We start from the raw sequence: 10,415 nt of genomic DNA, 5'->3' as shown, positions 1-10,415 counted from the left end.
TTTCTCTATGAAGTACAAATGTAATTCTTTGGGAAAAAGAATGGCTTTCTCAACATATAAAGCTAGAACTGTTGTGTATCTATATGGGAAAAAACCTCAGATTTGACTCCTACTTTACACCACCTATGAAAATTAATTCAAAATAGCTCATAAATATAAATGTCAAATTAAAATATCAAATTTCTTCTAGAAGAAAACATGGGATAACATTTTCACGACTTTGGATAGACAAAGATTTCTTAAATATGATACAAAAGACAATAACTATAAAAGAATAAAAACATAATTGCATTTAACTGAAATTAAGAACTTTTCTTCAATATAAGAACTTTAGTATGAGAATGAAGAGGCAAGTCACATACTAGGATAATATTTTCAGTATCTGTCTATCTATCTATCCATCCATCTGACAAAGGGGTTATGTCCAGAATGTATAAAAAACTCATACAAATAAGACCAAAAAAACACAAATAACTGCAAGAATGGGCAAAGATCTGAATAAGCATTACACAAAAGAGACTATCCAAATAGTCAATAAGTACATGAAAAGATGGTCAATATAATTATTTATCAGAGAGATGCAAATTAAAGCTACAAGATACTATTATACAGCCACCAGAATAAAATTTGAAAGAATAAAAATACCGAGTATTGGGAAAGATGTGGAGCAGTTGGAACTCGCATACAATTGCTAGTGGGAGAGTAACTTTAGAATACCATTAAGCAGTGTCTTTCTTCAGCTAAATAAACAGTTACTCCTTGACTCAGCAATTCTCCAGGTATATGACCATGAGAAATGAGAACATATACCCAATGAAGGACATGGGTAAGAATGTTCATAGTAGCTTTATTCATTATAGTAAAAAGCTAGAGACAACACAAATGTCCATCAGCAGGAGAATGGATTATCAGCCTATTATTGTGTATTCATATAGTGGAATACAAACAATAATTTAAAAAATGCACCACTGTCACACATAACAACATGGATGATTCCCACAGATATTATGCTGAACAAAGGAAGATGTGATAAAACTGTTTGATTTCATTTATATTCAATTCAAGAACAGGCAAAATGAATTGATGTTGACACTTGAAGTCGGAAGAGGGACTACCGCTGGGGTGGGTGGGTAAAGTGGTGAGAGAGAACTTTCCGAGGTGATGGAAATATTTTATATCTTGATCTAGATGATAGTTATTCAGATGTATACAAATGTAAAAAGTTATCGGGGTGTAATTTGTACACTTTCCTCTTTCATTATATCTATTCAGGCATGCTTTAGAAGACGCTAAACTCAGCTTCCCTTGTGGCTTAAGAATCTGCCTGCCAACTCGGGACTGTTTCCAACCTTGCTCTGAAATGATCCCATATGCGCAACTAAGCCCAAGCGCCAACTACTGAGCATATGTGCCCCAACTACTGAAGTCCGTGTGCCCTAGAGCCCATGCTCTGCCACAGGAGAAGCCACTGCAGATGAGAAGCCCACACGTTGAAACTAGAGAGTAGCCCTTGTTCGCTGCAACTAGAGAAAAGCCCGGGCAGCAACGAAGACCCAACATGGCCAAAAATAAATAAATAATTAATTCTTAAAAAGATACTAAACTTTAATAATAATAAAAGTAAAAAATTTAAATTAGCCACATTTCCACAATCAGATTGGCAAAGATTAAAGACTATAGCTAGGCAATTGGGAAAAATTAGTCTATTGCATACTGTCAAGGCAAGTGTAAAATGGTATACATTTTGAAGGACCACTTGGCAATCTACATGAAAATTTTAATATACATTACCCTTTGACTCAGCGATTTCACTTTTAGCAATTTAATGAAATATACACACAAGTACTCAAAGATAAAAGTGTAAAGATAGTCACAGGATCATCATAAAAGAAAAAGTTTGGCAAAAAGACACATCCATCAATAAAGGAATAGTTACATGAATTTTAAAAATCCATGAACTATGTTATAGCCATGAAAAAGCTTGAGGTACATGTATATGTTTTGACCTACAAGAAATGAGACTATGAACCTGGTAAACAAAAATGGGAAAGGTCATGCTCCTAACCTCCATCTACCACATATCCACTCACTTATATACACTCTTTATAGAGTGTTGATTTATAACATGGAGTTAACAATATCACTGGCCCTTATCCATCTTACAAGTGAGGGGCAAAAATAAGAAGCCCTCTGAAAAGCAGAAAGCATTAGAGAAGTGCAAAGTATTATTCCTGAAAAACATTCTTTCATTAACCAAAGCTTTGTGTTTGTTTATCTTAAATCACTACTCAGTCCAGATTTCTTTCCTCTGTCATATACTTAAGCCAGTGTTTCAAAACATGGGCAGCAGACAACCCTCCAACAAAATGGATGTGGAGAAGTTATTAAAAACACTGAGTCCAGTCCCAAATCTATCAAAATTTTGGAACCCCTGATTTAGATGGAAATAGGGGTTAAGTCAACATTTTCCCCTTCATTGAGAAGAGTCTGGGCTGAATCCCATTAATGGGTAGCAAGCCATCAGGTCTGACTTTGATCTGCCTTGCTGTGTGGTTTAGCCCCACTGCAGGAGTCAAATGGGCTGGTAAAGTAGTACAAACGGTGCCTCCATTTACTCAGCCCACATAGGAGCCAAAGAACATCCAAGGAAAAGAACAATGTGATTGCCACATTGTAGACAAACATGAACCCAGCTCAGCTTTAAGTACTGTAGCTGTTGGAAAACATCATCTCCTGGGCAGCTGCTTTGGCTACTGTCCCCAATTAACTTAGCAGAATCTCAAAAATAGAAGGCAGCCTCTGTTCTGTTATATAATAAACAGTTCTTTATTTGAAATGACAATATTTACTTTTCCTATAGTGAACTCCAGCAGCCTACTAGGCAGTGGGCAAACAGTAGAAATGCCTAAAATGGAAACTTGAGAAAGCAGTTTAGCCAGTACAGTTTACTCTAACTTTCTACTTGACCAACAAGTAATTAGAAGATCCTCTCCATGCTTCTCTCATATCTGTCATGGATTTCATGTGACTTTGTTACCACCAGGCATATCTTTCTTGTTTTGTTGAGTCTTAAAACATATAAAACAGATGTGAGGTAGTGAGTTCTCCAATACTCAAGTGTTTAAGCAGCAGTGAAGGTTGCCCCATCAAAGGGATTTTTTTTGCAGGGATTTTACTTAGAGTGACAGATTTATCCAGTGACTTCTTGGCCTCTCCCAACAGCAAAGAGTCTCATATCTATGTTTCCATGATCTCATTTTCAAATGAGAGAATAATAAATTATGATTATTAACCTTCTTGGGTGTGTAATCTCCCTTTCATAAGCAAGAAGCTGCCATTTATGTGATTGTGTTCTTTATTGTAAAAATACTTTTAAACCTTTGTAAGCAAGCAACAAATCACCACTATTGGCAGTGCAGACAACACTTTTAACTTCCTCTTAGATTTTATTTTCCATTCCTTCTGTCATATTGTAGCAACACTCCAGAGCATCTTCACTTCATGCAAATCTTGGGGAACAGGTGCTCAATTGGGTTACACTGTTCCAATGGGATCATGCATACTGAGAGATGTTCACAAAACCTGTTGGTTTTTAAGGTATACTCAGGAGGCAATACTGTTCTTTGGCCAATGAGATTTGTTTAATTTTCATGGCTGGTGGGGAATTTTCTTCAAAGATGTTTCTTTTGTCTCATTGTCCTGGTCTGATGTCACTTCCCTGCTAACTCATTTAGCAGAAGCAAACACTTAAAGAGGACAAACTATTTCCTATCTAGTTACTAGTTAGAAACATCTTAAGGCCGACCAAATCCTTCAGAAACCCAAAGATTCTCCCCTCCCCAGTAAAAAAATCTAATCTAAAAATTCTCTTTCAAAATCATACAAGGTAAATTCTGGTTAGGTCAAAATTTGCAGTTTAAATATTGTTCCTGCTGATAGAACATATCCTTTTAATGTTCCTCCATCAGGCAGAGTGATTGTTTATTCTCAAAGAATAGCCCACTAACCAGTTGCATTAAAATTAGTTGCTGCCATAAAATGCAGATTCCAGGATCCCACTGTAAACCTAGGGAATCAAAATTCTGGGGGTTTGGCCACTGAATTTTTACAGGTGTCTCAGGTCCTTTGCATGCCTACTAAAGTTAATGAAACACTGTCCTTAAGACAAGCCAAATCCTTACTTTTCTGGAATTTGTAGAAGTTCTTCTCTTAAACAAGCCAAAGAAAGAATTGTAAGCATTGAAAATACAGGCCAAATCTTGTCATAGAATATATATCCTATTGTAACCCTGTTTATGAACACTTAATAGCTTCTCTGTAGGACAGTTAAGCTGGAGTAATTACCTCATGGTTCTGTAATCTGTATGTCTCCTCCCACATGACATTTACACCAAATAAGACTATGACTTATTTCCAGACAGGATGGAAGAACTACCAGACCTGTGCGGACTGATGTCACTTCATGACATTTTCTTTTTCTTAGTGATTTAAAGACATTCATGAAATTTCTCACAAATCTTGAACATGAATTATAGAGTCTAACTTGAGGATAAAATTTTACAAGGACTCACTAAATTGAAATCTTTTGAATCTGATCTCTTTATGGAAAATTGCTTTTTAGATAAATTGGAAAGGATCTGGGATTCAAAGCTCTTTAAAATTGATGTGAAGTTGATTTACAATATTAAATTAGTTTCAGGTGTACAACATAGTGATTCAATGTTTTTATAGATTATACTCCATTTCAAGTTACTACAAAATAATGGCTATATTTCTCTGTGCTGTACAATATATCCTTATTGCTTATTTATTTTATTGGGATTCATAGTTCTTATCCCCAAACTACCTCTGAATTATACTTCCATGGGCAGCTTGTACAGCCTCTCTGCCATATTTTTGTAATAGGAATAATCACCCTTTGCAATAATAATACTGAGAAGTTGAGAAAGTTCTGAGAAGATGAGTGAGATCAGGCTTGTAAAATGTTAAAGGCTCCTGAGTGAAGAGCCTATAGAATGTGTAAATTATTAGCATTCTTTTTATGGGCCTTTAATGAATTATTGACCTGTCCATGATGAATCTGCTTCTTGAAATATTTCACTCCTTCTTTTTCAGAGTAAAACAATCTGCTCTTAAATTTTCCTGGAGTATTTTTGGGAATTTTAAAATTTAGTCAAAAACAAAAAAAGCAACAGTACCTCTCTCTCAATACATATGCACTCCCTGAGACTACAGTATGCATCTTTATTTTGACTTTCTATTGACTAGATTGATTGAACTTAACCATTTGGATCCTCAAAGTCTCAAGCGCTTTGGGTTAACTAAAGTATCACAAAATCTACTAGCTTTTTAGTAGTAAACTCTAATGTAGGAAACTAATTAGAAATAAATTATTTACTTGATGTCATGCTTGGTTGTGAAATTATTCTACCCACTCTTAGTTTCAGTTGCTATCACACAGACTGCTCTTTCAAATTATCGCTCATCCAGAATTAAGGATTTTTGAAAATCTAACCAGAGACAAAGCAAAAGCAACATCTATCTGCATATCATAATCATTAAATCTCTCAGTAATAAGGAACCCCTAGTTTACTCAAGAGGATGTTTCAATGTTTTCAATTTGCAAAGTAGGAGAAGGAATTTTAAAAGATCATTCAGTCTACTGGTTGAAGCTGAATCTACACAGTTGTCTTATTTAATAAAGTTTATCTTATAATGACAAAATATGTAACTTTGATGTAGAAGAAAAAAGCTGAAAAAAAACCCAACCAAAATCGGGGTTATATAAACAGACAACATGGGTTGACAGACATAAAGAAAAATGAGGAATACACAAAACAGTGTGCTAAGGCTGCTCTTCTTGGATAGTAGGTCCACAAGGAAAAAAAGTTTCTGGAATTGAGTAAATGACAAATCACTATTGAGGAGTTCCTTGCAGAGGGACGTGAAAGAAAAATATTTATATCCATATTGACAGTGGCTACAAAGAGATCTGGGGATAGTTTCGTGCCTTGGGTTTGGTTGACTTCACTTTTTGAAAAAATTTGAGGATTAAACATTCACAAATGTTCCTAATATTGTTTGAACAAGGAAGTGAGATATTAGCACTTCTTTTTTTCAGTGCTGTATCTATCACTGTAGCTTCTGTCAACCTTAACTTTAAACCTTACAGAAGAATCAATATCTCCTGATTTGAGAGTTTCCCCCACATGGTAAAAATAAAATGCGAAATTTCAGTAAATGGCATGAAAAATTTTAGTACTACCAGGAAGTTTTCAGAAACTAGAGCTTTTACATAATATGGAACTTTTAATGTTTTGAAGGTTCAGTAAATTATGTAGTGTACAAAAGTGAAGTCTAAATTACCCACTCAGAAGGGTAACCCTATAGCCCACATGTCTGGATCCATGTATGCAGATGGACAGATACACTTCATTTCTTCTGGGAAGCTGAGTTCTAAAAAGCTATCACTCAGAACAGACAGTTTTATGATTGCATGAGAAGAAAAGGAAAGATGACAGAGTTGCTATAAAAATGAAAGGCCTTGTGGTGTATTAACAGCTGAAAACATTATAGCTTAAATGAAGATGTGAAACAAAAAATCAGCTTAAAACTGCAAATTAAAAAAAAAAACAGAACTTGTGCAGAAGGTTTGAAGCATATGGACACCCACCCAGTTTGCAAAGAGGGCAATGGGAGCCCCAGACTTTAGCTTATTAAAGATGACCTTTCCCCTCTCTAAAATTTCAAAGCTGACGTTTCAAGTGCTGAGCAGACTGTGTGCCATATGTAACATGACCTCAGCTCCACTCTGCCTGAGCACTGATGGCATCACTAATGAGAGGTGAAAGGTCTTTTTCTTGCAGCTTTTTCAGAAACCCACCAACTCTTGCCTGTGAAGTAAGGCCCCTCCCTCCCCCCAACCCTTGATTTCAAGAGAACTGCATTTAATACACAGCCTCCAAACACTTTTATTACCGGTCGATTTGCTTATAGCCACAGCCAAATGGCAGGATGTACAATCACATGCAGAAGAAAATATTTATTTTGACTCACAAGCCAAAAGGGATTAAGAGAACATTGTATTAACCTTGCCTTTCATCTATGTTTTAAAGGGAAATTCTCCAGAGGCGTCCATTGAAGTTCTGTTTTTTTAAATATAAAGTGTATCAAAGACTTTTAGGAGACCAGGTGTGTGTTTATCTGACTATCTTTCAAAAAGCTGCTTCAGAGACTGCAAAAAGATGTATGTTCAGAAATCTATTTCAGGCATTCTTACCAGCCAGCTAGTTACCCGGCCCCCACCCCCTTCCGTGGCTTCCCCCAACCCTTTGCTGCTTCGAAACAAAATAGCTTCTTTCCAAGCAGGTTGTTATCATATTCATGGCATGGTCAATTTCCGTTTGCCAAGAAAATATTTAGGCTGATCAAAGACATTAGAAAATCAGATGAATAGAAACAGACGTTCCCACAAGAGAAGCGTTTCTCAACGTGAAGAGGCAGGCGGATTGCAGCCCACCCAGTTACTCCTAGGAAATAGCTCTCTTGCTAAAGGCAGAACTATGGGGCCACCTGGATTCTACCGGAAGGGCTATGGAAGAGTCTGGAAATTCACGTGGGGACTGGAGCTTGGGACTCTGATGGCAGACATGTAAGGAGATGATCGGTTCTAGTATCTATCAGCAAACCTAGAAGGCCTTTAATTACATCCATTAACACAGAGGGACCTTTCAAGACTGAAGATGAGTAAGTTTGAGATCCTTTTGTTTTACTTCGACTGGTTTGTTATGAGCATGGAAAGACAACACATCCTCTGTAGATGATACAGGAGTTTCTCCTGAAGTAGTGTAAATTAAGTTTCCTGGGTTTGAGTGGGGCAGTGGGTGACAGTAATTGTCCTTGGGACCCTTTGGTTTCCAGAGTGTGCACCCAGGCCAGTCGATGAAAGTAAGAGGTCCTTCTACCTCCTCCTTGTTCCTCTGCAAGACGTAGCCAAACCAGGTGAGGCCACTTGCTGCGGCGCGTCGACGTGAAGGCCTGATTGGCGTTGCGCGTTTCTTCCGCGGACTCCTGAAAATTAAAAAAAACAAACAAAAAACTGAAAAGCCAGCTCCGCTCAGGCAAAGGAGATCCGGGTTCTCTGCCAGCCCTTGCTTGCCTTGGCCACACCGCGGCACCGCAATCGCCAGTGAAACGTCGCAGACCTTATTCCGACGCCTCCAGTTTTCCAAAGGAGAAAGCGAGGGAGGGAAGCCAAATGGGGGGGGGCCTTTAGGGCCAAAGAAGAGTCTCGCTTGGGGCCACACTGCGCTAGCCAGGCCGCAGCAGAAGAGGTTGCGGGGCTGTGGGCTGAGAATCCGCTCGGCCACCCTTGGCCCTCCCCACAGCGCGTCCCTCACGCCCCCACCCCCGCCCCCGCCCCCGCCCCCGCCCCCGCCCCGGGATCGACCAGGCAGATTTCCTTTCCTGTGCTTTTCTTTCTTCCTTTTTTTTTTGTTTCGGTTCCTGCCGGCCAGGCCAGGGATCCTTTGCCAGGAAGACAGCGCCCTCTCTCTCCTCCAGCCGTGCCCGCCGCTGGGCTGCGTCCCATCCCAGCTCCGCTGACCTGCCCTCGCCTCCTTCTCGCCCCCGCCCTTCCCGGCCCTGTCCCTTCCTTCCTTAAGCCCCTATGCCTCTAGGCACCCAGAACCACTTCGGGGAACAGCCCGAGAGAGCGGCGGAGTCCGAAGTCTTCTCACGTTCGGACCAGTGGTCTGGCCGGAACGCCGGACCCCTGGCTGCAGAACTGGGCGGAGCCGTCCCCAGCGCAGACGCAGCGCCCGAGAGCTCGAGCGTAGCCCCGGGGAGGGGTTCCTGGCGGCGGGGCGGGGGTTAGCCCGGCTCCCCAAGACTGGGCACCGCGGGCCCGCGGGCGAGGCTGCAAGTACGCTGCGTGGCGAGGTCTCCCGGGCGCCGGCGCACACCTGGCGGAGAAGCCTACCCCGGACCCGGGATGGGCCGGCGAAACGGGGACGCGGGCCTGCACGCGGGGTGATGGGTGGGGGTGGCGGGTGAACCTGAGGTAAGGAAATCTCCCACAGCCTTGTTCCCAGCCTTAAAAGCGCCCCTTGTGGCCCCCCGGCTGCCTGGAAGCCTCACCCTGCCGGCTTCCAGCAGGGCTGCGCCAAGTACAGCAGTGGTGTTGGAAATGGTTGCAAAATCCAAGCCCAGCCCTAGTGGGCGAGAGGCGCGGAGGGGTATGCGTGAGTGGGCACCCTCCACCCAGCATTTCCTTCTCTGCCGCTCAGAGGACTGGGGCTTCAGACAGATACGCGCGGCCCATTCGGGAGCAGAGGCAGTCAAGCTTTTCTGTCCGCGACAATCTGGATCCTTTAGAACCCAAACAATGTACTCGTATGGGAATGCAGAAACATTTTCCACGGCGTGGATTTGCACCGACACAGAGGCCTGAAGTGCTCCCCTAGCCCTCCCCACAGTTCGCGGAGCCCGGGAGCCCCAGGGGCCGTTCGCCTCAGGCTCACCCCACTGCAGAGAGCAGGCGGCTCCCAGAAATGAACTAATCTAGTCACAAACCACCAGCCGCCCCTAACAAAGCGAACCGTCTCGGCAGCTCAGCGCCCAATTTGTCCACAGCACTTTTTTCCGCAATTCAGAAGCATTATCTTGTTTTTTAAAGTATCGCGGCAGAAACGTGGCAATTATCCTGGGCTCGGGTTACGCTAAATGGCTTTGGGCTGAGAAATGGAAGAATACAAATGCCGCGAACGTGCTGATTGCTTTTCTGCCGGGCCTGGATAGAGGTAGGGAGGCGAGCTAGAAGACATCCGCCAGGGAGAGGGAGGTACGGCGCAAGTTCCCGCTCTTGGTTCTCTCTACCTAGGGCACCAACCGGAAAGAAGTGTTGGGCCTTTATCCCTAGAGCTTAAGGATTCCTAGCGATGGTCTCCTTCATGGATCGTGAGAGATGGGGTCAAATCCCGACAAGACAGGGCCAAGCTTCTGGCCTCGGCTTTCGGTCAGGAAACGGTTGGGAGCTTCAGGCATTGCTGGGATAAAGAAGGGAAGAGAGGTCAAAGGTCAGAGGGAGAGTTGAGGAAGAATCCAGTTCCGCTTCAGGACAACTACTCTAAAATTGGAGCGGGAGAATGGCACTGGAAGAAGACAGCCCACGAAGAAAGAAGAGCCAGCTGTGAGGACCAGAGCGAGGCGTTCACTCCTGAGCGAGAGGCAGGCCTGGCCCGGGAGTCCTGGCGCACGCTGTAGGGTGGGAACCTGATAGAACTGGAGAGGCCCAGAAGCCACGAGGCGTCTCCGCACCGGGGGTGGGGGTGGGGGGCACGACACGACAAATAGAGAAAACCTCGAAGAATCTTCATCTTGGTCCACCAGGGTGAGTTTGGGCCTGGAAAATGGGG

At 42.3% G+C, this 10,415-nt stretch overlaps 1 long non-coding RNA gene across 1 annotated transcript; it reads right to left on the bottom strand.

Moving 5' to 3' along the window:
• Nucleotides 1-6,954: 6,954 nt before the first annotated feature.
• LOC145513433 (uncharacterized) lies at nt 6,955-8,747 on the bottom strand. Its single transcript, XR_014059391.1, has 2 exons — nt 8,159-8,747; nt 6,955-8,070 (listed from the first exon to the last, which is right to left on the bottom strand). It is a non-coding gene; the product is annotated as an uncharacterized LOC145513433 (long non-coding RNA).
• Between the last annotated feature and the right edge of the window lie 1,668 nt (nt 8,748-10,415).

This window comes from Giraffa tippelskirchi, chromosome 7 (assembly GCF_054371585.1).
Source record: "Giraffa tippelskirchi isolate mGirTip1 chromosome 7, T2T-mGirTip1v1.2.pri, whole genome shotgun sequence".
Lineage (NCBI taxonomy): Eukaryota > Metazoa > Chordata > Mammalia > Artiodactyla > Giraffidae > Giraffa > Giraffa tippelskirchi.
The sequence above is the reverse complement of the archived record's forward strand: the minus strand, read 5'-3'. Positions and strand labels throughout refer to the sequence as shown.